This window comes from Ambystoma mexicanum, chromosome 5q, assembly GCF_040938575.1.
Source record: "Ambystoma mexicanum isolate Mex_15411 chromosome 5q, UKY_AmexF1_1, whole genome shotgun sequence".
Taxonomy (NCBI): Eukaryota; Metazoa; Chordata; class Amphibia; order Caudata; family Ambystomatidae; genus Ambystoma; species Ambystoma mexicanum.
In genome coordinates this window covers 1,277,269,770-1,277,295,979 of record NC_090933.1, presented here as the reverse complement: position 1 = coordinate 1,277,295,979, position 26,210 = coordinate 1,277,269,770, and the positions used below count along the sequence as shown (strand labels likewise).

The 26,210-nt window shown below is 47.8% G+C and overlaps 1 protein-coding gene across 4 annotated transcripts in view; it reads left to right on the top strand.

Moving 5' to 3' along the window:
- The window catches only part of NRBP2 (nuclear receptor binding protein 2), a 464,081-nt gene that overhangs the window by 179,162 nt on the left and 258,709 nt on the right, over nt 1-26,210 (top strand). The window contains exon 1 of one of the 4 annotated variants that reach the window (XM_069621854.1): nt 17,428-17,478. The exons of the other annotated variants lie outside the window; for them this stretch is intronic. The gene's annotated coding sequence lies outside the window, so the exon portion shown is untranslated. Of the gene's footprint in view, nt 1-17,427; nt 17,479-26,210 lie in introns of those variants that run through there. 4 annotated transcript variants of the gene reach the window in all.

Genomic DNA, 26,210 nt, shown 5'->3' with positions numbered 1-26,210 from the left:
TGTGCGGGTGGGTTGATATGTGGTATTGGGGGGCATGGGTACAGAAATGCCCCTGGATATAAACTGTGCCCGTTAGGCTAGAACCGCGAGCCTGTTACAACCAAAGGAGCCTTTGCTCCGATTGCCATTGCAAGCCTTGCAATGTTCCTGTTTTTCCAGGCAGTCTCTGTGGCGCAATCAGTGCGTGCAGACCCGGAAGGGTGGGGGTTCGAGCCCGCCCCTGCATGGATGATGATGTTAGGCGACTATTATAATTATTTGGTTTATAATTGCGATTTTAAATTGTCACGAAACTAGCATTTTGCATCGAGATATGTGGATTTAAATTCTTCCTGAAAGTGCATGGTCTCACTCTCTTAAATAAAATCTTGAGGTGAGACAGAGGGCCCAATTCCGGGACAGTCCCGGCAAAACCAGAACATCTGGTGACCGCGAAGGGTTTTAGCTCCTGCTTACTGGGCGACGTCTGGCCCATAGGAGCCGGTTTTAGCTCCTGCTTACTGGGCGACGTCTGGCCCATAGGAGCCGGTTTTAGCTCCTGCTTACTGGGCGACGTCTGGCCCATAGGAGCCGGTTTTAGCTCCTGCTTACTGGGCGACGTCTGGCCCATAGGAGCCGGTTTTAGCTCCTGTTTACTGGGCGACGTCTGGCCCATAGGAGCCGGTTTTAGCTCCTGTTTACTGGGCGACGTCTGGCCCATAGGAGCCGGTTTAGCTCCTGCTTACTGGGCGACGTCTGGCCCATAGGAGCCGGTTTTAGCTCCTGCTTACTGGGCGACGTCTGGCCCATAGGAGCCGGTTTTAGCTCCTGCTTACTGGGCGACGTCTGGCCCATAGGAGCCGGTTTTGCTCCTGTTTACTGGGCGACGTCTGGCCCATAGGAGCCGGTTTTAGCTCCTGCTTACTGGGCGACGTCTGGCCCATAGGAGCCGGTTTTAGCTCCTGCTTACTGGGCGACGTCTGGCCCATAGGAGCCGGTTTTAGCTCCTGCCTACTGGTTGTTGTCTGGCCCATAGGAGCCGGTTTTAGCTCCTGCTTACTGGGTGTTGTCTGGCCCATAGGAGCTGATGTTAGATCCTGCTTACTGGGTGATGTCTGGCCCCAAGGAGGCATTTTTAGCACCTGCTTACTGGACAATATCTGACACCCAGAAGCCGGTTTTATCTCTGGCTTACTGGTTGATGACTAGCGCCCAGAAGCTGGTGTTAGTCCCTACTCATCCATTCATTGTTTTGATCGCTGTCTTATGTTTCTGTTAGTAGGGCTTCATTTCGGTGCCATGGTGTAGGCTACGCGCCTGCCAGGTGAGTGCTCGCGTACTGCACGTCCCAGACGGTGGGTAGTGTCCTCTGCTAACCCACGTGTGTGTCTGGTCACTGGTGCCCCGGAAGTTGATTTGTCACAGTGCTGTCTCTGCCATCTCATTTTAATCTACTAGGACGGCCGGTCGATGCTGCGGTGTAACCGAGCTACTCAAGGCATGCTTTTTGCAAAAGGCGTTTGTACATTGCCCCTCCCCCATCCAGAAGATGGGCTTTTAAAGGGCCCTTGTTCCCTATTATTCAACATGGGCCAGTTTTCCAAAGCCGCAGCTGTTTTTCATTCCCACCGCCATTAAAAGTATGTCTCCAGCTGCAGGTTTGGTGCCCTTGGTTTGGTCAAGAAAGATGTATGCGCATAAGGGCTGTGCGCTTACCCTCCTCAAGGCAAGTGCGCTTGCCCAGTCCATAGCCTCACCAAAGCAGCCGTTTCAAATGGGGGAAGTGTGATTGATTTATTTTTGTATTTGTAAAGCGCCTAAGCATGAGGGCATCAGGGCGCTGCTGCAAAGACCAGTTACACGCAGAAAAGAACTTACAGTAATGCATTGCAGTGTTGATAGGAGTACAGGCATTTTCTAACCACTGCTGGCAAAGGGGGCCAGGAAGAGAAACAAAAAGTTAGTTTAGGTGAAAGAAAAGCCACGTTTTTAGGGACTTCCGGAAGGACCAATACGATTCCATTGCTCTTAGTTCAGGTGGGAGGGAGTTCCAGAGGATTGCTGCCACCGTAGGGAAGCTAGTGCCACCTCCTCTGGCTCTTTTGATGATGAAGTGACTACTGATCTGCAGGAGTACAGGGATCACTAGTAAATACAACTCTTATTTAGCCCCACACTACTGCTAAACCAGCAGTGACCCCAGTCATAAAGGTGACACGTGTACCCGCTTTGCCTCTTAAGGTAGCGCAGGCCAAAGGCAGGCTATGAACCTAAAAAGGGATGTGAACTGGTATACAAGCAGCCAAACAGCACAATAGTACCGGGGAACCAAAATAAAAAAAGTCAGACCAAGATTTTAAAGAAAAGATATGGTAATTAAACTAACAATATAAGCAAACTAATCCTAAACACTAGAACCCACTCCTGTAAAGGAAAATACAGAAACTGCAGACTTTGGTATAAAGGGGGCACTGTGGGTTGCAGTTAGGAGTGCACGGGTACGGATTTCAGCATCAAATGTCAAAGGAATTGGAGATGTCTTTAAAACCGTAGGGAGTGGGGCCTTGCAGGTCATTGGGGCCGTTTAAGGCAGGTTGGTGGTACAGGAGCACATCGAATGCCCTGTAAAGGCTTGTCTTTGAGGTTCAACAGCATCAAGTCATGCTTCAATGTGCTCGACTGTAGTTAGTGTCGAGTCAGGTCTAGTTGGGCTTCCCAAAGACAAATCCACATCGAGGCGATTCCAGACGAGGGCACCTGATGGGTCGAACCAGCACTCGATGGATCGAGTCTGCATTGGCGAAGAGGCTTCCACTGGGTCGAGTCGGCGGTCAAGATATAGTGAGTCAGCTGCTTTCATGAGGTCGAGCCAGCGGTCACTTTGATGCGATTGTCTTCAATGGGTCAAGTTGGCGTCAAGACGAGTCGAAAAGCAGTTGAGCACATTGAAGGACCTAGCTTGGCAAAGGCAGCAGTGCAGATATTGTAGCAGCGTGAAGTGAGTCGAGCATGGTCGAACCAGCTCGAAAGACGTCTTCATGCAGGAGAAAGGTGTTGGGCGGCTTCTGGGTTGCTAGGAGACTACGTCCAGGCTTCTAGGAGCAAGTCCTTTCTCTTGCACTTCTCAACAGGGAAGGTTTGTAGAGAGCACTGGCAGGGCTCTGTCCCCTCCAGTGTGCAGGTCCTGGGTACCAGTGCTCTCAGCTGCACTGGGTCTCATCTATTCAGTAGCCATTCCCAATATTTCCATAGGAAGCTTAAGGGGAAGTGGAAGCCCCTTCCCTGGAGCTCTCGCCTCTATGGAAGAAAGCCGTGGAACAGGACTGTACTCGCAACAGTTACAGTTGAATTTTTCTATCAGAGTCAAGAGGGATCAACTAAGTAGAGGCCCCTCTCTAATGGGCAAAAGATCACAGCCGATTGGTTTCTTTCTAGCCTGTCAGAGGTCCACTCATGACTGCCCTTCCAGAATCTTCTTGGCTGATGTCATACCCAGAGTGCTTTGTCTGCAGGAAATGAGGTGGGGAACATGATTGGGAGCCCTAAGAAGATCCACCATGTTGGACTGTAGCTCTCGTCTTGTTTACGCAGGTCCTTTCCTCTGACTGCCTACATCCACAGTCTCTGTTAATCAAAACCCTGGCGTGACTTCCCATGGCCTGGCAGAGCCTCCCTTTGAAGAACTGGACCTCTTCCTGCTCCCCTGAAGGCAGTACCTGTCGTCCTGGGAAATGACAGTGCTTTCACAAAGCCCGGACAAAGGCTTTTGGTGGAACGACGCCAAACACTTTGTTTTGGGCAAAAACTCTGTTCCAGACAGTGAATGCATAGGAGCCATTGCTCAGGGAGGTGACATGTAACCAAGCTGATAATAAAATGACGTCAGTAGGTTTTGGCACTATAATTGTGGCGCCCCAGAGATCACCATGCCGGAACCAGGCACGGCTTATATTTAGATTCATCAGCCACCCGACCCTGAGGCTCAGAGTTGCATCCTTTAATTCAGACTCCGGCTTGTCCACAGGTGACAGCAAATCCAGACATGATTCCAACAGTTGCTGGCAGAAATGCAAATGTCACTGAAACATGCATGCATGCAAAAGGAAGAATCGTGTCCCTCTGGCACTGTTGCCATTTACTGCATCCTGCCAATGGTCACCTCTAGAACTGCAACCGGAGAAAGCAAAGCTAGGTGATGTAGGATTCTGGGCGTTCCGCTCAGGTGTATTAGAGTGGTTTGTTGCATTAGTAAATAACGCACATGCTAATGCTGTACTGGTGGTGAAGGTGTTGGTCCATGCGCCCAGGGCGTAAAAATCCTATCCACAACGTGCTTTCAGGATTACTAGTCCTAAGCGCCCTGAGGCCCATGGGCGTTTAGCGCTATATAAGCATCTAATGGATGGATGGATAATTGTGGCATTCCACGCTCCTAGGTGCTTGGATACACTGAGATGCAATGTGTAAATCAAGCGGGATCAAGTCAGGGTCCACTGATGCTGGTCTGTCACTGGTGTTTTCCACGCAATGCTAATGAGAGCCAGAGACTGGGGGTGGGAGGTGCTGTCACAGAAACTCATTTCCACCATGTGCCCAGCAAGGCCGCGGCAGAGAAAACTGTTATGTTTGATATTTGTATAGCGCCTACTGCCATTGCTATGGGTTGGAAGCGCTGTGGGTTGGAAGGCACTTTGGAAGACCATAGTCTGTGCAAACATGAAAATAAAAGAGCATTAGATTTCATGCAATTCGAATAGGCTGAATATTCAGTTGCTGGCAGTGTTGACGAGTTTAAAACATTATTTTAAAAAGCCCTGCGGGGCATTGTGTTTAGGTGCGGCGAGGACTGCTAGGTCAGTGACTATGTGGCAGTTGGTCAGAATTGTTCATGGGAATTGGCTGTGTTCTATGTGTTGCGGTACAAGAGGGGAAATGGGTGTTATAAATGGTCTATGAATCCCATAGGGGAACTGTCTACAGTTAAGGGCTCTATTACATGCATAACACATGAAGACTGAATATCCTGCAGTCACACATGTAACTTACATGATACATTCAACGCATGACATCTTGTCATTAATTGGCACGGGAGGGAAGCCAGCATGGTAGTTGGCCCTACGGTGATGGTGCCCAGCGACATTCTTAACTGCCCAGGGTTCTGTGCTTTTCATTGGTGATTTGGGAAAAAAGCGGCTATCAAGATTTAAAAGGCCACTCTCTTGAATGTTGTAATGTTGGGAGTTATGACCCTGCTTTCTGTATTTGCATGTATGTAGTTGTAATGCACATGTCTGCGTCGTGACGAATACATGTTTGGTGGTGTGCAGGGGGCTGCATGAAGCATGTTGAGCAAGCCATGCAGTGGGCTTGGCTTTTGTCTGAGCTTGCGCAGTTCCTAGTATAGCCATTTGGCGGGAGCAGGGAACCGAGGGGACTTTTGAGTGCGAGAGAGCAGGACCTGGACAGACGCCATTTTGAAACTTCGAGGAGACGCGGACTCCCTCTGAGCGAATGGTCTGGGGGTACATGCAAGAGGAGGCGACTACGGCTGCAGGGATGCACGTTCCAGTCTTTCAAGTTCAGAAGCTCCTCTAGTCTTGCAGAGCTCTGAAAATGTTTGCATGTACTTACTTCACAGAAGAGGCAAAACAATCCAGACGGGACGCCGCTCAGCTACGTTTCCAAAACCTTCAATGCGGCAACGCAAACCGCTCTTGGAACAGCTCGAGCAGTAACTCGAGCAACAGCTCGGGTAACGCCAACTGGAACAAGAAGCGCGTGCAATTTAGCGGGCCCAACCTAGGCACCCCCCCCTGCGGTTCCTTTATTTAGGCCCACGAGGGAGAGGCCAGCACTGCGCACGATGGCAGAACCATCCGCCGCCTACGGTAGTCACCCGCAGCAGAGGCCAAGGAAACACACAGCACTGCTCCCTTATTGATCGTCAATCAGTCCACACATACACTGACTAAAGCTGAACAAGAAATTCTGCAAAAGGGTCTATCCTTCATCCCTACAGCACGGTACGACCCGTTCCAAACGAGGGTCGAATGTACACAACTGATGCGGAAAATAAGACTGAAGCAGTACTTCACCAATGAGACAATTGAGACCACTGATGCGACGGGCTTGCGCCCACCTTCACAGTTTTTTCCTCCACATTGTATGAATACTCCAGAATCAGTCACCTTTGAACAAGCATTACTTAAGAAAATCTCAGAGCTCGAACGGACCATTCCATTCATCAACAATAACTGTACTAAACCCCAACTGGCAGCACTTTCCGATCTAGCTAAAAATCCAGCCATTACCATAAAACCGGCCGACAAGGGCGGAGCCATTGTCATTATGGACACCACCAATTATATCAACATGGTCAACAACCTTCTGAGTGATAATACCAGCTATAAAATGCTCCGCACGGACCCCACACCTGCTCTTCGAGAAATGATAGCTCCAATCATCTATGAAGCCGAGTCTGAAGGATACATCCGAGCACGTGAGGCGGCTTTTCTTTCCCCGCCTCATCCCCGCATTCCGGCGATGTATGCCCTATCTAAGTTCCACAAGGGCATTGTGCCCCCACCAGGGCGCCCAATTGTTTCCGGCATTGGCTCCATTTTGGAACCCCTCTCTCAATTTGTAGACTTTTTTTAATAAAGGACCAGATTCCCAAAATGACTAGCTATGTCAAAGACTCCACCAATATGCTGAATCTACTTGATACCCTGCAGTACGATCCACAACAAGAATGGCTAGTTACAATTGACATTGAGTCTCTGTACACTCGGATCCCCCAACAAGAAACTTTGAATATGCTGAGCAGATTATTACATTCTGGTATTGAACTACATGGTGTGTCAACAACCTTCATCCACCAACTGGCAGAGATCGCACTGACCAAGAACTATTTTTTATTTCAAAATACCTTCTACCAACAGGTATCCGGTACCGCGATGGGAGCTACTTTTTCCCCCAGTCTTGCCAACCTGTATGTCGACCTCTTTGAACAAGAACATATCTACCCTACTACCAACCCTTTCCTTGCCAATCTTGGCACATGGCGTAGATACATAGACGACATTTTCTTAATCTTCAAAGGGGCGGAACGGGACCTTGCTTCTTTTCATGCTTGGCTCAACTCACTCAATCCACACGTAAAGTTTGTGGGTGCGATTTCTCGCCGTCACCATAACCAGTACAATGAGGGACCCTGCAATAACTCGGACAGAAAAGAGCCAAGTAAACATTACTTTATTAATGCACAAGCATTCGCGAATGGGCTGCAAGTTCAAACGTCTCGCTAAGCAAGTCGTCGAAGTGCCGCGCCTTCCTCTACACATCATGCTCTTTTATACTTTTCTGTTTACATTGCCTTGCACATAGAACACGTCCACCCCAGGGCGGATCTCCAGTTGGAGTTTATCTGAAGTATCCAGTTGGAGTTTAACGAACAACCATTGCACCTTTGCTATCGTGGTTTATCGTGGTTTCCTGTTATCCCGGTCTTCACATTCTTTCGTGCCCCTTTGTGCCCGTATCTCTGTGCTCAAGGCCATGCTTACTCATTCCTTCCCCCACCCGTAATCTGCAGATAGTTTTAGCAGGCTCAGCATGCTTCGACATAGAGTGACCAAACACAATTCTTCTGTTAAAAACAAGTTCTTGCCAGGTCAGCAGGTCTTAAACGCCGCCGTATCAAGAGAAGGCCTCTTCTTTTAACAAAGGGTACATTCTTTTAACGCATATGGTGATTAGTACAAACTCCAAGTGTGAGCACAACATTACATATGTATGCGTACCTTCAATCCACCCTTTGCTCACACTTGAGCATCAATCTAAACCGTCCTAGCATAAGCAGATGGCAGGAAAGCAACATCATTACATACTGTATGTACCATAATCTTCTCCAGGCCTCCCATGTCAAAAAATTCCTGTTGTACATGGCTTTTATCCATTGGCTTTAGGCGCGTTATGCTGGAAGAACACATGGAAACACAGCACGACACACATACCGGGAAACATTGGATGCAGAGACAAATTCCTACAACTACAAAAAATAAGATTTTGTTCCTTGTGGTGCAAAGTGGTGTTTTTCTCTTACCTTCTGTGTTTGGGGAGCATACATTTATCTGCTCAGGGATTAAACCAGCATATACGGGTGCAGACATAATTCAGTATGTGGCTCAATTATAGGTACGTATGCGTATCAGATGCAACCTAGCGATATAGCTGTATTCCCTATTTAAAGCACCAGTGTCCTTATTACTCTAATAGTGGTAGGTCTCACTGAAAACCTTCATCCGATCTGTCCCACGTCTCGTAGTGCTTGTCCCATGAGGGGAACGCCGGAGGCCCTTCAGGCTACAAGCCCGTTGTCTTCAGTAAGGCACAATCCTGCTAAAACCAACAAGAGAGTCCAAATGTTCATCTCCCTAATGATCAAAGTTCAAAACAGTGTCCTTACACGTTGCTTGGCACATACACGTCACGGGAGCGGAGACGATGGGCACACCTACTAATGGCGTCTGGCAGTACTGTTGCAACCTGGGGTTGGTTGGTTCCCTTTTCTGGAGGAATCCGTAACGGAAGCGTCTTCTTGACGTGATTCACGTGGTACCAGTGCGATTTGCCATCAACTTTTACCGCAGTTTGTGTTGCGAGGAGCACCTGAAACGGGCCCCTCCATCTGGGTTGCAGTCCGCTGGTGCGATCGAAGGCTTTTATAACAACCCAGTCACCGGGCTGCACGTCGTGACCTTCTCCTATCAGAGGAGATGGAGCTACTGCGTTCACCTGTGCATTAATAGAAATCAGTCTATTAGTTAACCCAATACAATACTGTTGTAATGCAGGCCATGCTTGCTCAGACAATCTCTTAGGTGATATGGGGGTCCCAATACTTGGTGGACGCCCCATAACAATTTCGAAAGGAGATAAACCATGTGTACGCTTAGGCATAGTACGCATACTCAATAATGCAATAGGCAATGCATCCGGCCATTTCAGTCCCGTTTCAGCACAAGCCTTTGCCAGTTTGTTCTTCAGTACCTTATTTGTGCCCTCTATAATCCCAGCTGATTGAGGATGAAAAACTGCATGGAAGCGTTGATCAATACCAAGGGCCTTGCAAACTTTGCGTACTACTTCACCAGTAAAATGAGTCCCATTGTCAGACCATAGATATCTGGGGACCGTATACAAGGGCACCCAGTGTTTCAATATGCATTGTGCTGTGGAGGTGGCACTATTGTCCCGCAGGGGATATGCTTCCACCCATCCTGAGAACCCACATCTCATCACCAAACAGTAGGAATGTTTATTTACAGGCTCCAGCTGTATAAAGTCCATATACACCACCTCAAAAGGGCAGGTGGGTAACTTACTGTGGCCCGCCGGGGCTGGTACACCTTTCCCCACATTGTATAGAACACATATTTCACATTGTTTTGCCCATTGACGACAATACATTCCCAATCTTTTGTTGTACCACACAGCACTCAAAACTTCTTTCATAGCCACACTCACTATCACAGGTAAGTATGCATCAGGTAGTACCCAAGTATTCGTATTGGTATGTGCCCATAGCCCATCTACCGTCTCCTCGTATTGATCATCCTTGTGCCAAGATAGTCTTTCTTCAATGGTTGCATCTGCTTGGATTTCCTTTATGCGCTCCTTCGTCCCTTCCATAGTCACATCCCTCCCCACTATGAGTTGTCGGGCCTCCCACCGTGTATCCCTTGTGGCAGCTAGTTTAGCCATCTGGTCGGCTAAGGAGTTTCCTTGCGTGACATAATCTAGAGTCCTTTTATGCGCTGGGCATTTCACTATGGCCACCATCTTGGGCAACGTAAGGGCTTGTAATAATTCAGCAATCAATTGGGCATGTTTAATAGTATCACCTTGGGAGGTTAAAAACCCACGCTCTCCCCAGAGTTTACCAAAACTGGAAACCACCCCATGAGCGTAGGCTGAATCAGTATAAATTGTCACTTTCATACCGCTGCTTAACACTAATGCTCTCCATAGCGCAATCAATTCTGCTGCCTGGGCCTATTTTTCACAAACTTTCCCACTCTCAATCAACCGCTCCCCTGTGGTTACAGCATACCCTGCTGTTGTCTCCCCATTTGGCAGTTTGAAACAGGAACCATCACAGAATAATATACCCTCATTATCAACCAGCGGGGTATCTTGCAGGTCTGCTCTACCCTTAGTGTGTTCTTCCATTTGGATCACACAATCATGCCTAATGTCATTAGGTGAGACGGGCAAAGGAAGCAGTGTCGCTGGATTCAAAGTGTTACATCGTTCGATTTTTACATTACTGGCAAACAGAATCATCTCATACTGTGTGAGTCTAGCTGTGGTCAAATGCTGTGTATGCACTCTATTCAGGAGAACGTCCACCGCATGTGGGGCTTTTACTGTCACTTCGCTCCCTAGGATGATACCTGCACTTTGTTTTAGGGCTGCCGCTGCTGCGGCCACTGCTCTCATGCATGGGGGGTAGGCCTCGAGCTACTGAGTCCAGAGCACTGGAGAAATATGCACATGGTCTCTGTTTACCCCCTTGTTCCTGCGTTAAGACTGACACAGCGCAAACTTCCTGTTCATCAACGAAAAGGCAAAATCTCTTGGTATAATCAGGTGTGCCTAAGGCCGGTGCGTGGCATAGAACATCTTTCATAGCTGTCAGGGCTTTTTCCATCTCAGGTGTCCATTCTAATGGTCCGTTTTCTTGTACTTCTTTTAAGGCTTTTAGCATGGGCTGGATCAATACAGAGAATTCAGGAATCCAGTGCCTACAATAGGATAAAACACCAATTATCCTTCGGAGACCTTTTGCCGTGTCGGGGCCTTTTATGGACTGTATCAAAGCAATGCGATCAGTAGACAGAGTTCGCCCCTCTTCGGACAACTCAAAGCCTAAATAATGGACCTTTTGTTTTACATACTGCATTTTGGCTAGGGCTACCTTGTGCTTATTCTCTGCTAAGTGCATTAGCACCACTCTGGTCACATAATGGCATTCCTCTTCGGTGGCTGCACATAATAGCAAATCATCAACATATTGTATCAGAGCAGTGTTAGCGGGTAGGGCTAGGTTATCCATCTGTGTTTTTAGTGCTTGGCTGAATATGGCGGGACTTTCTGTATATCCCTGCGGGGCTCTAGTAAATTGGTACTGTCTATCTCGAAGAGTGAAACTAAACAGGTACCTGCTTTCTTCGGCAATAGGAATGCTGAAGAAGGCATTTTTCAAATCAATTACCGTAAACCATTTCGCTGTTTTGGGAATTAAAGTGAGTACACTTGCAATATTAGGGACAACTGGATATCTGGGTTCTACTATTTTGTTTATCTCCCTCAAATCAATAATGAAACGATAGGGTACTGCTTCATCACCTTTCTTGTGTACTGGAAGGATCGGAGAGTTACAAGGGCTATCATTTGTTGGCTCTACCACCCCTAACCGTATCATATCCTGTACTATTTGATATAGTGCCTGCTCTCCCTCGTGTGATATGCGATATTGTTTTATCCTGGGCAACCTGGCACCGGGCTTTAGTTTGATTACTACTGGGGAAACATCCAACACCCCTACATCATTCCCATGAGTGGCCCATAGTTCATTCGGGATGTCTTGGAGTTCCGGGGGCAGGGTTTGCGTTACTCCTATCATACCCATAGGTTTGCTTATAGTCATTCTCACCCCCTGAGGGGAGCAATATATTGTGGCCCCTAGTGTCTTTAATGCATCAATACCTAACAAGTTTTCTGGGCAGTGATTGGTCAATAGCCACCCATTCTCCCATTTTACCCCATGAAGTTCCGCCTCTACTATTTCACTTACAGGAGTCTTTTTTGGATTTCCCCCAAATCCAACTGATACCTTGCTTTTATCCGATAATGGGACAGCGGGGACGGCTCTGATATTCACGGAACTGTTTCCAGCTCCCGTGTCTACCAGACATCTCAAGTTTCGGTGGGGGCCGATCCTAATGGAGGCATAAGGCCCCCTCTGATCTATAGGTACTTGTACCACTCCCGCTGTCTCATTTCGGCCTCCTCAGGACATATCACTTGTGTTATCCTGGAAGTCGTCATTATAGTATACCCCTTCCCCACATCCTTCGCTCTGGCATACACCTTGTACTTGTGGTGTTTGTTGTGGCTGATACAGTAGATTGGGGGGAGGCGGGGTCGGCCAGGGAACATCCCCTCTTGCTTGTCCGTCAAAGGCATTGGGTTGAGGGGGTTTAAACATTCTATTGTCTTGATTGCCGTACCCACCAGTCCTATTTCCTGGGGCAAATGTTGTCTGTAAAAGGGGCCGTACGCCCCTTCCTCTCCCACCACTCTGGGGACACTGGGATTTCCAGTGTCCGGGTCTCTTGCAGAAGGCACATACATCTTGGGGTAGCCCATCCCTCCTCCCATATAGCACACCTCCTTGCACTGTACCTCTACCTGTCCCTTGGCCCCCTACCATGTTGCTACTATAGCCCTGTGACGGGCCATTATTATTGTAGTTATACCTGCCTTGGGGCCCTTGATGCAACTGTTGCATCAACACTTTAGTTTTTAGATCCTTCTCTTGTCGTGCCTTTTGTTGTCCCTTTACTCTTTCTCCTCTTTCATAATACCTGGCCATTTCGAGGAGATCCCGGGGGTTTCTAGTCATCCACGTACTTTCTGCCTTCCTAATGTTCTCCTGGATTGGCCCGTGGAGCCCTTCTATAAAGTTTGTGGCAAAGTACCGTTGGCCCGTCTCAGACCCTATCTCTAGCCCACTGTGTGCTTTAAATGCTGCTTCGTAACGCAGGAAGTACTGTGCTACTTCCTCACTTGCACCCTGTATCACAGCAGACAGTTTCTCCACATTCACATCAAATGGGGGTAATACCTTTTCTAGAGCCCTCAGGACTGCCATGCCATGCCCCCTTAGGGGTTCGGGATATTCCTCATGCAGTTTCCTATTTTTACTCGCCTCCATTACATCTTTCCATTTTATTGTATCATTGTCTTTGGCACGAAAGGGGGTCCATATCTCCTCTGGGACAATAGCTAACAATATGTTATCTACATCCTCTACAGTAAATAACCCGGGTCTGAATAGCTTTCCCACTTCTTTGTAGAATCCTGCCGGGTCTATACGGGGGTCGGGGATGGACTTGGTGATATGCATCAATTCTATTCGAGATAAGGGGACATACACATAGGTGAGCATCATGTTACCAGTAACTGCATCTATGGTGGGTTGACACTCTCTCATTGGCATTGATAGTAACTTTTCCATGTTTGTTTGTTCACTTACAAGGGCCTGCACTGGTGATGAAGCAGAGGACTGGTGACTAAGGTTTTTCTCTTTTATTTTTTTATAATCTTTTAACAGTTTCTCCACCTTAGCCATTCTCCATTCTTCCGCCCCAGAATCATCCACTGTTATATTAGAGAGCAGTTTCTTATCCAATTCTGTCTTAATCCTATTCCACTGGGACACATATCTAGGCTCCTTTTCCTCTTCTATATCATCCACCCTAATAAGAAGATATTTAATTACGTTTACTTGTATAGGCCAGCCAAGGCCCTCCATCAGACTCACCAGGGTGGACATGGACTGCGAGTGTATTGATGCTATCAAACGATTAGCTACGTTTTGGCCCGCCTGGTCTGCATCTTTGAGTTTAGCCTCTCTTTCCCTCACCTCTCTTTCCCATGCCCTCTTTTCCTTCTCCCATTCAACACCGCCCCCTTATGACTTCCGCTATTATGTCGGACATACATCCCCATAACTGAACACTGGACGCAGTCACTGGTAGTAACGCGACAGCGTCCTGATATGCTGAGGGCAGATCCGCAGTACTCTGTCCTCTCAATTTACAGTTACCCTCATAAAAGGTATATAGTTTAGTGGCCACTGTCCTAAATTCCAAAGGTGTCAAACGCCCCAATTGGTCCCGTAGGCTGTCATTGAGGGGTGTGCCATACAGCCCGGTCATAAGGATTTGCAAGTCTCCATCTCTATCCTTTTCTACAGTAGTCGTTCTCCTATGGTCTATCAACCTATCTGGGTCTCCATACTTCATTGGGAATTCCGCCCTCTCACCCTCACCTTCTCTCGGAGGAGCCGTAGCCCCTGGAAATAACAATTCAGTCGTTGTTTGTTCTGCTTCTAGTCCTATCTCATCTTCATACCGAGGCGCCGGCAAGGCAGGATACATACCCCCGCTATTCTTAATCATAATACGTCTATCCAACTGGTCTAGTTTCTCATCCTTCTCTTTTATCTCTAGGTCACGTAATTTTTGATTTACTGTTCTCTTCTGCCCCTTTGCCTTTTGTTTGTTCTGAGCATTGCGCCTGCGCATTGCTTCTACCCTCCATAGTCGTATAGCCTCAAACTGTGCGGGTCTGACCCGTCTTTTTACTAATTCTATTTCTACTTTGGATATGCGGTCCACATCAAAGGACCCGGTATCTGGCCATTTATGCTCAATCGAATCTTTTGTATATTCAGACCACTCCCTTAAGAACAATGTTGAATTCAATCCATGTTTAATCAACATATCAAATGCAGGGGTTCCTTCAAGAGGGGCATAGTGTCTCTTGCCTATACCACTCTTGCTGGAAGCCGCTTGACCCATTTTGTTGGTATACCGCAATTGCCTAAAAACACTCACCTTTCCCAAATGTGCATTAATAGGCTAAAATTAACAGTACATCCTCCTGACATATATCGCCATACCAATATCAATACATCACCGTTTCATCATTATTATTCCATAGACGGACATACCACTGTCCTCTTCATAAACCCTAAATTGTTATTTCCTTATTCCATCATGCATCCATCCATACCACTTACCTTAAGGGTCCCGCCAGAGTGTTCCGGACCCGAAGGGCGACAGCCTGCTGTTCCACCGCCGACGGAGCCGGAAAAACAAGGATGACGCGTTGGTTGCAATCAAAGGTGCGGATTCAGTTGTTGGGGCCCTGTGATCAATTCCTTCTCCGGTTCCGCCGCGGCGTTCCTCACCCAGTGACGGACTGTCGCTCCTTCGCATCCCACTTCTGACACCAAAATTGTGGGTGCGATTTCTCGCCGTCACCATAACCAGTACAATGAGGGACCCTGCAATAACTCAGACAGAAAAGAGCCAAGTAAACATTACTTTATTAATGCACAAGCATTCGCGAATGGGCTGCAAGTTCAAACGTCTCGCTAAGCAAGTCGTCGAAGTGCCGCGCCTTCCTCTACACATCATGCTCTTTTATACTTTTCTGTTTACATTGCCTTGCACATAGAACACGTCCACCCCAGGGCGGATCTCCAGTTGGAGTTTATCTGAAGTATCCAGTTGGAGTTTAACGAACAACCATTGCACCTTTGCTATCGTGGTTTATCGTGGTTTCCTGTTATCCCGGTCTTCACATTCTTTCGTGCCCCTTTGTGGCCGTATCTCTGTGCTCAAGGCCATGCTTACTCATTCCTTCCCCCACCCGTAATCTGCAGATAGTTTTAGCAGGCTCAGCATGCTTCGACATACAGTGACCAAACACAATTCTTCTGTTAAAAACAAGTTCTTGCCAGGTCAGCAGGTCTTAAACGCCGCCGTATCAAGAGAAGGCCTCTTCTTTTAACAAAGGGTACATTCTTTTAACGCATATGGTGATTAGTACAAACTCCAAGTGTGAGCACAACATTACATATGTATGCGTACCTTCAAGTTCACACTAGACAAAGAGAAACACTCCACTCATTTTCTGGACCTTGCAATCTCCACAAACAATGGTAGACTAGTCTCAAGTGTCTACAAAAAGTCCACCGACAAACTCCCTTCTATGCTATTCTAGTTACCACCCTAAAGCACTCGGAGACAATCTCCCTTTCGGACAATTCTTGCGATACCGCAGGCTGTGCAGCCAGACCCCCACCTACACCACACAGTCCAGCCTCCTACGACAACAATTGGCAGACAGGGGGTACCCTCAGAAAATCATTAGGGACACTTACAAAAGAGCTAGAAATATTCCTAGATCTGTAACCCTGCAACAACACACAAAACCAACCATCACTACAGGAATTACAGCAGTATTCAGTTACTCGCCCCTACTTAACAAGATCAAGAAAGAAGTCAAGACTTTATGGCCGATCTTGAACACAGGGCATACCACCATCTCTGTACCACGTTTTGCTCTTAAAAGACGATCAAACTTGCAAGATAAAGTGGTTAAAACACTAACACACAATATCCCGATCACAGGACCTAGCCAGCGTACCCTCTGGGACACAGCTCCACCCAGAGGACATGCCCCCTGCGGCAATTGCTCCATTTGCCCCCAGACATCACGCACCACAGAGATCGACATAGGATGGCAGACACCATGGAGGCAAATGACATTGACCAATTGCAACTCCAAAGGAGTGATCTACATGATCACGTGCCCCTGTGATCTTGGGTACGTTGGCATGACAACTAGGAAAGTCTGTATACGCATGGTCGAACATCGGTCATGCATACGCACCAACAAACTTACTGCTCCCTTAGTCCAACATTTTGTAGCCGAAGGACATACTGGACCATCATAGAAAGGGTCACACCTCCTGTGAGAGGGGGTAACTTTAACAACATTCTGTTCAGAAGGGAACAGCAGTGGATTTACAGACTCAACACATGCTCCAAAGGACTGAATGAAAATATCCAGTGGCACGACCTAGCGGTGCTAGCATAGTACTGGTCCAGTCTTCCCTCCTTTTGTCTCTCGTCTCTCTCCCCTCCTTTTGAGTGACCATCCCTTCTCACAGTAACCTCCCACTGTGTGACCAGCCCTCTTGAGTGAGCTTCCCTATGATTCCCGGGACCCCCCCCCGTTTTTGCTGCATTTACACAGGCATGTTTTCCCAACTCCTTAGGCTCCCCTCCCTTTCCTCCCTCTCTTCTCCTTCTCCGTTCCCTTCCACCCCTCCCCTTTCTTTCCCCACCCCCTTCCCTCCCACCCCTCTCCCTTTCCCTACAAAAAAAAGGAGTTATGCCCCCCCCTTGGTGCGTTTAGCCTCCAAGCACCTTACACAGCTTTAGAATCCATCAGCTGTCCACACGTGTTTTTTTTTATCTTTCTATGGGCGCTTGGGCACGTCACCCCTGTGTGGGCCCACACCGCACTCCACAGGACGTTGCCTTGACGCCCGCTGACGTCACCTTGACGCTAGGCGGGCGCGCACTGCAACCTTGTTTTTATAGGCGCTTGGCCTTACTTCGGTATCGCGCTCATTCCGAGCGGTTCCACCGAACGAAGCAGACGCCTCCACTGAAGACGCAGATCAGGTACTGCCCTTGCTGCCACACCAGCTCTACAGAGCAGCCTGCATTCCAGTTGTATTTCCATATATGTTACAAGCCTGTTTGTTACAGACTTTCTTTTCCTGTCTTCCAGAGTTACCAGCCAGCCTGTGACAGACCCCCTCCAGCACACACTTTGTGCATAGAGGTACCCATGGCCCCCTTCCCTTGTTTCAATTGTTTTTCATATGCCACCTAGCACGTTCCCCTTTGTGACCAGGTCACCTCACCCCACCACTCCTCCCCTCCTCCCCCCCCTTCCGATGAGGCATTAATAGACACTGGTGATCAGGCACCAGCAATAGTCCTGTAATTCTCACCTCAATTAGATTGTATCTTGATCCACACTGATCCTCTTGCTCTTGGGGTAAGGTTTAGATCACACTTCTCTTCAAGGCTAGATTTTTCAAAGCCCTTGTATTCTCATCTTCCCCCCCGTTTTTCTCTCCCCCCCCCCCCTTTTCTGTATCCCTACAGGAGATACTTGTCCCCGTTTCAGACACTCTGAAACTTTCGGATTGATCCCCCCTTTTTTGAATCACGGTCCTGATGAAGATGGCCCCAATTATGAGTGCCATTGAAACCGGTCGACCCCACAGGTCATGAGGGCTCATGACCTACACCAAATATCTTCACGGAAAGGAATAAGATATTGCGAGAGAACAACTGTTCCTGCGCACACCCAGATGGAAAGAGTGTGCATTATTTAGAAGAGCCTTCCCTCACCATTTTGGCCCCTTGACCATTTTTAATTTGTGCATTTCCAATCATTGAACCTCAAGTATTCCTGACTCCCTGTGACCCACGGGAACCATTAAAGTAACAACACAGGAAAACAGAATATGAACAGTTGACCTTTTCCAGGTCGGATTACCACCACACAGCTACAGAATCTAATCTTCAGTTCTGGACAGCTATGTACCAACCCTATTGGATTTGCCACTCTTGTCACCCCTTGCACTTGAGTTCGAGGATATGAACTCCCAGTTTTTTGCTACAGATACTCTGAGTAATTAAATACATTTTCCTACAAAACCCTTGTTTTTGTGCTACCACGTCTGACCCCTTTAATGATTAAAAGGAAACCAACGGCTTGCCCGTGCCCTCCCTTGTTTTTTCTACAACAACGTAATCCTGTTTGTTGTTATATATGCATGTAGGTGCATTCTGGGACTTTTGCTGTTCCTATTTTAAATTCAGGACTCCAAATCACAGAGAGCTCTTTCATATTGTGTCAGCACAGGGCACTACCACCTCCAACCAGGAGACCCTTGTTACAGTGGTAAGAGAGAGCTTACTATTTAAATACTTGTTGTGCTCTGTTATATTGCTACTGTTGTGGTCTTCTAGCGCTGTCTGACTGTCCATGGCATAGACGGGTGCGTGTTTGTGTAGTGTGTTTGTGTAGTGTGTTTGTGTAGTGTGTTTGTGTAGTGTGTTTGTGTGTGTGTGTGTGTGCGGATGGAGTATGTGTGGTTCTTGAGTTTGCCACCGGGTGAATTTTGAGGAAAGAAGGTCTCTGGTGGGTCGCTGTGAGGGTAGGTGGGTTTTAGGCCGCGCCTGTCCCCCCACCATATATTATGATCCTGTTGTTTTCACAGTGACTGAAGAGATGGGAAACTCTGCATTGAAAGTCACTCACTATATGCGCATTTCTCTTAGCCATCTTTATTGCCAAGACACTAATCTTAACAGGAGTTTACTTTTTTTCGAGGAAAAATGTCTGTATATCTAAAAAACGGTGTGCTTGGAAGACGCAGGAGAGTTGGTGGGGAGGGCAGGTAATCTGGCAGAGTGGCCCATCAACCCGGTGGATTACTTTTCAAGGGATCGTCAATAGCATCAATAGCATCGACATTGTGGTTCCAGGTAAGTGGTGTTCACCAAGTAGGGCGGCTTAACTGGCTATGTAGAGGGAAGGCTTTGCAGACACGGCACCAGCATTTGAGCTACATCCGCGAATCAGTGGGCTTTGTTGGCACCAGTGTAACACGCTGGAGCTGTAGACTGCGCCTCTATGCTTAGTCACGGCTCTGGCGGCACCAGTGTAACGCTCGGGAGCTGTAGACTGCGCCTCTATGCTTAGTCACGGCTCTGGCAGCACCAGTGTAACGCTTGTGAGCTGTAGACTGCGCCTCTATGCTTAGTCACGGCTCTGGCGGCACCAGTGTAACGCTCGGGAGCTGTAGACTGCATCTCTATGCTTAGTCACGGCTCTGGCGGCACCAGTGTAATGCTCAGGAGCTGTAGACTGTGCCTCTATGCTTAGTCACGGCTCTGGCGGCACCAGTGTAATGCTCAGAAGCTGTAGTCTGCGTCTCTATGCTTAGTCACGGCTCTGGCGGCACCAGTGTAGCACTCTGGAGATGTAGACTGTGTGTCTCTGGCCAATCACTGCTCTGATTGCACCAGTGTAATGCTCAGGAGCTGTAGACTGCGCCTCTATGCTTAGTCACGGCTCTGGCGGCACCAGTGTAGCACTCGGGAGATGTAGACTGTGTGTCTCTGGTCAATCACTGCTCTGACTGCACCAGTGTAATGCTCAGGAGCTGTAGACTGCGTCTCTATGCTTAGTCACGGCTCTGGCGGCACCAGTGTAGCACTCGGGAGATGTAGACTGCATGTCTCTGGACAGTCACTGCTCTGACTGCACCAGTGTAGCGCTCAGGAGATGCAGACTGCATCTCTATGGTTAGTCATAGCTCTGGCGGCACCAGTGTAGCGCTCAGAAGATGTAGACTGCTTGTGTCTGGCCAGTCACTGCTTGTAGAATTTCTTGGTGCTCAACAGCGTCCAGTCGATTTCAGGGCACTTTGAAGCTTCTGGCATGGCATTTCGGCGAGCGAGACTGAATGGACGGCTGCAGGCTGGCCTACACGGCGGCACGGGTCAGGAATCGTCTCTGGTGGGCAAGACTTAAGCACTGGCTGAGGGGTCTCGGACGGTGTGAGCAACCTTGGCATGACAATAGTCAGCGGTGCAGTCCATTGCAGCTCGAAGGGCTCCTTAAGATTGGACACTGGTTGATGCTTGTCGTCCTTCAAGGTGGACGTCCCAAAGCTGAGGAAAGTGTTGCAGGCTGCTTCCTTATCCATGGTTTGGTTCTGAGACTCTCTGGCACTTCCCACCTAGGAAGCTTGCTGCAGACCCTAGCAGGGCACGCTGTGTGCTGGCTGGGTACTGGTTCAGGAGCAGCTAGAGGGTCCTCTGGATTCAGGATCTTCCTCTGTTCACTGGGAGATGTTTAGGGGAGGGATCTTGCTTCCCACTTTGAAATCCTGGCCTTCCTTTACTGGTAGAAGATGTAAGGCAGACTGTACCTTCAGCCAGGGTCCAATGCTGAGTTCTTCATGTTATTCCTTGCAAAGTCTTCAGATGATCCTCCAAAAGAGGGGCTCGGCCCTCTTAAAGCCAAATAGGCCACAATGATTGGTGTAGCCTAAGCCTACCTCGATGAACTATCCCCACCAACAATCTACTGAGGTGAGGTCATAACCAGAGTGCTTTGCAGCCGGAAAGGTAAAGGGGTGACAACATGTACTACCAAGTCCCGCCCATCTTCCTCTCTGTTGTGGATCAAAGTGTCTCTCTGGTTAATTGAGCTCTCTGTGGTTCCTGATTAAAAGCGGCAGGTCTTCCTTGAAGCGGCGTTGAGACCAGACTTTTCGGTCACTGCCAAACCACATAATCGCACCTTCCTGAATGGGGCCCCCCTGCGGGGATGAAAACTGTAAACAGTAGTCCCAGATATGACATTTCACTGCCCTTGAAACTAAGAGGCGGGAGTGAACTTACGGTTAACCTCGCATCAGTATGCGTTGCCACCAGCAAGGCGGACAAAGGGTAGGGCGGATTTATCGAGCCTTTGTCAGTTAATGAGGCTGCCATGGCAAGAGTAATGTTTTGCCTTCCCTCTTCTTGATGCTTTGATGTACCCATGGCTGTCACATTCCAGCTGAACATGACAGGAGGACCGCGCCTGTAGTCTCCACCCAGAGTACACGTGACTGTGTTTGTTGTGCAGCGAGCAAAGGGAAATGTGTGCGGATTAGCCCCACACATTTCCCAGAGGTTGATCTCCCATCATTTCAATTTCATTACAACATTTTTTTAAAAGCCCAGGCGACAACACACTCGGTGGGGATGGTCGAATTCCTCTCACTCGATTAAAGCGATTTTGAAAATGGGACACAACTTTTTTTAATTTTTAAATCTGCCACAAAATGTCTGAAATGCCACTAAAAAGGTACAAAATATAGCATTTTACCCATCTGCTACTTATTATAATTAGTCTGATGGATAAAATGCATGTCAATTTCTGAAGTTCAAGTGCCCAGAGAACTTGTTTCTTCTTTGGTGCACAACAGTCCAGCGGTTTTCAGGCTGCGGGTGTTCAATAGAAGAACTTTTTTTCTATGGAAAAATTAATGAAAGTGGGCCCAAAACTGAATGACTGCTCCACCTTTTAACAAATGTTACCAAACATTAAGTTTGGAGGGGCCCAGGACAAAGTGTTTTTTGGGGGATCAAGGGAGGATTTCATCCAAATCTGTCAAGCGAGTTAAATTATTAGTAATAGAATTTTGGGAAATGAGCTTCAATGATATACTAACTCTGTCCATATCAAATTAAACTTTACATATTTCCAGGTTGATTTTACTTCTTTTGGGAGGGTGGATGGGTAGGTGTGTATGTGACATCAGTGCTTAATTTATGGGGGGTTTTGCCAGGAGTCATTCCTGGCTTTCATTTTTGAGTTCTGGCACTTATTACCTCAGACTCACTCTAATGACGAAGTGGTGATGGCCAGTGCATCCATCAACCACAATGAGCAGGTGTGAGCTGTAGCGTGACCCCAAATATGTCAACACTGTGTGGGGAGCAGCTCAGAGCTGTGGCAGTGGTGGTGCCCACCTGCCGGGTCACAGGAGGGCTAGAAAATAATTGGGCCCTGGCACTTATTTTTTTTACAAATTAAGCATGTGTGTGTGTGTATGTAAATCGTATGCAGAATAATCTATTTGAGCCAGGTCACACATGCTACAACGCCACCTAGTAACCATCCCTGGAAGCGCGCCTCCAATATGGAGCAATTCTTTTTATTAGAAGAGAAAGGATTCACAATGCCATGGAAAGAGGAATTATGGGGGATAGATAATTATGGGGGAGATCAATGGGAATGCGCCGGGCTAAGCCTTGAATTTCAGGGGTCAACTGATCATTAACTAAAGTTGTTTTCATTGAATATATATATATCTATATATTTTCAAAAGAACCGACTTAGCGTCAGTCATTTAAGGAGCACTCTCCTTCTCCTTCATACCAGGCTTAAAAAAAAAAAAAAAAAAAATAGGCAGTTATCTTCGTTTCATTAATGGCTTCTTTATTCGTTTAAAATACATCTTCCATGCTTCCCAAGAAAATCGACGCGTTTCGCAGCATTACTTGCCGCTTGTTCTATATCTTTGTCATTCTAATTCCTTATGGGGGGAGGGGGGGTCTTGTTTTAGGCAAGTTAAACTGTACTGTAAATATCACACAGCGCCCACTTTGTAACTCCTATTAGCTTGGACCCAGTCAAGAAGCCTGTTTTCCTATTAAAGTTCCTCTTGAGGGCGGGCAGCAATGATGTGGGCGCTCCTTCCTGCGGCTCTGCTCTGAGCACATCCGTAGAGCCGCGCGGGCGGACACCAGGACCAGGCTCCCATCTGCTTTCTTGTTTTTTTGCCAGGCGTATTGTATTTTTAATCATCGCATCACCAGAAGAGGGCTTTAGTGCCCTCCGCAAGGGAAAGGCACTGCTTCTTCAGGGGTGTCTTGGGATGTCAAAGTGGGGTGGCCTTTCTTCCAGGGGTCGGGGGAGTGGGAGGTAAGGCGGAGACCGGAGAGCTTTGGGTCTGTTGGGACTGGGGGCTCGCTATAGCCTTTTTCGCTGTAATCCCTGAGTTTTTATCCAGGGCTACAACCAAAAGACCCGGGGGCTATAGCCCGCTCAGCCCCTAGCAACGCCTCTGGGTAATGGGGAGGATAAACCACGGACAGGCGCGTGGACTGTCGAGCAAGGTGGTGGTGTCGGTGAGCGAGAAGCGGTGGGGGGGTTGAGGTGCAGTTGTACTGCCAGTAGGTTTGAGTACCTTGTCAAGTGAGGTAAACTAGTTTAGGGGGTGGCCTTTGGGAGACTTATCAGTGAAGCCCCCATTAGAAGCCTCTGCAGGGTGCGAACAAGACACCAGAATATGACGGGGCATTAACACTGGGGCGGGAGAGACTCCCCCACAGCCATATTTTGCCAATACTGCCCCAGTATGACCACAATGAACACCCCACGGAGCACGTGCACTGGCTTGCTTGGAAAATAGTCTCACTTTCTTCTTTATTGAATCTAAATAAAGCCAACATTGTTTTATCTTTTGGGTATTTGATTGAGGGCAAGCCTAGCTGCTGGAAGCTCACTTTCATAGGAAGCCAGGACTTTAAGTGGGCCGGGGCTAAGCCCCAGCCGTCTCTCAGATGCGCTCCTGATCCGGGGCGATGCAGGGGCACAGCCCAACTAGCCCCAGCAACGCCGACCTTTCAGGAAGCCATTTAGCTGACGTCTCCACAGTTACACGACTGCCTGCAGGTGTCAGCATTTCGGATTAGAAAAAATAAGTCCGGTGTGTAACCGAGCAGTGCTTCGGCTAAACCTGCTGTGTGATGTCTCTTTGGCTGAGTTGGCAAGCCTCTCCTTTTGTTTCTGGGTAAAGAGCTAACATGCAGCACGAACCCCATTAACCGTGTTTGGTTAAAGGGTTGCCTGGGAGGGTCGACATCCCCCGCAGGCATTTCTTTAACCACAGCTCTTTGAATGCAAGGGCTGGGATGAGGGGGGCTTGGGGGCTCTTGTTAGGGTGTGTGTGGCTTAAGCACTCATCTTTAAACCATGCCCCCTAACAAGAGCCCCCCCCCAAATTAACCACCCCATTTAAAGGACGAGGTAGTACTCAACCCCCTCTACCCCCCACCCACAAGTGGGTCGCCTGGTCCGAGTCCTGTCTTTAAGAGACAGGACGCATGCCAACCCGTGTGCCCATAATGGCTCCTCGATACATAGGCTGTCACGTGTGTCTGCCCATGTATCAGTTACACAGCGCTTCCTGCCAACTGTGCTTCCACGAAGCCCCAACAAACCACAGTGTTTATTGGTGCCCATGGGCTGTTTTTGGCGCTATACAAATGAAAAAAAATAGAAAATCAACCTCCAAGCACGACAGGTGGGTGCTTACTCGATCTATCTCCAGCAGAGCTGAAGTGGAGGGTACACGCGGGGGGACAGAGTCCACCCACCTTTTTCAGAGGGTGGACTCAGCCCCGCCCCAGCTAAAATGAGAAACATTGAATATCTTCTTTGAATGTATGCATTAAGCCAACCACAGGGATCGAACCACAGTGGTAAGGTTTGTAGGACGGACACTTCACCACTGCACTAAATAACCTGATGAAAAATAACAAACAACTAAAGGTGAAATGTCCCATTTCGGTACTGCAAGTCCCAGGGAAAACATTTGCATTGGTTCTTGGAGTTTAAAACATGCACACCTTTTAACGTTTTCAAAAACACTATTGGAAGAAAATATCCTCTTGGTTTTGTGTGTGTTGATTTTATGAAAGGCAAATGCCATTCGTCCTGTGCAATGTGGGTGGTTATGCAAAGCCAATTTAATTAAATGTGCATATTTCACCTTGATATGTTAATTTCTGGCGACGTCCCATCCCATTGCATTTGTTGATGAGCCCCCCCACTTTAATTTTTAGGACTTCACCCCTGGCAGGAGCACTCGAACGACTAACATCGGTGCCTCCCAGACGCGGGGCACAGGCTGTCCCATGTCTGGCGTGTGACTTTTAAGGCGCACTTAACCCACGGGTGCGGTCTGAACGTGTCCGTTCCTCCGTGCTAGTGTTTCAACAGTGTGGGAAAGCAAACACTGCCTGGGTGAAGTCCCAGCACTGGGCACACAGGTGGCACCTGGCAACATTCCCCCACTAGCAGGCGACCAGCAGGCCAGTCACCTTCCCTAGAAACAATTGGAGGGAAATCAGGTAGATCTATAGGTTTCAAGGGAGCAGCAAACCTGACATATCCTTTTAGAAAACAAAGAACAAAAAAGCTCCCGTACCTAATAGCGGTTTGGACACTCCGTTCACTGGATGATTGGAATTGGTCACACTAGAAAACAATTCAGGACAGTGACACATAGAAGTTCATGGAAAATACAACCTAACTTCATTGCTGAATCTGTTAAAATCAAATTTTAATACAAGGCATACAAAGTTTAAAACATGTACATAAAAACTAACATATAAAAAACTAACAAAGTGACCAGTGCTTCCAAAAAAGTGCTATGTACTCGTCCCCACCTAGCTAATAAAGTGCAAAATACGCAATTGAACTGTATCTCTCTCTTAGATACATGAACAACTCCAAGTGTACATGGAAATATTTAAAGAATTTGTGTAAAAACTTTCAGTAAATTCAACCTTCAACTTTTACTAAACAGAAACCACACAAGATACATCAATTGAGAATTTTCCTTATTAAATGTCTCTAAACACGTTGCCTTAGTCAGAGTATACCTAAAGTACACCAGAGGAGTTTTAATCCTTGTACAAATACTCTGTGTTAGTATCTGTAGTAGCCCTACATGTTTCGTTCCCATAGTCCTTAGGATTGGTATTAGGAACTTCTTCAGGGAGGTGTGGAGGCTGTGGAGGCTGGGACAAACAGACCCACAGCCTAAATTGTGATGGTATCTTGGCAGAACTTAACACGTTGAAGCTGTTGTGGCAGTGTGGAGTCCTTGATAGTATTCCTAGTAGGCAATTCTAAATCATATAAGC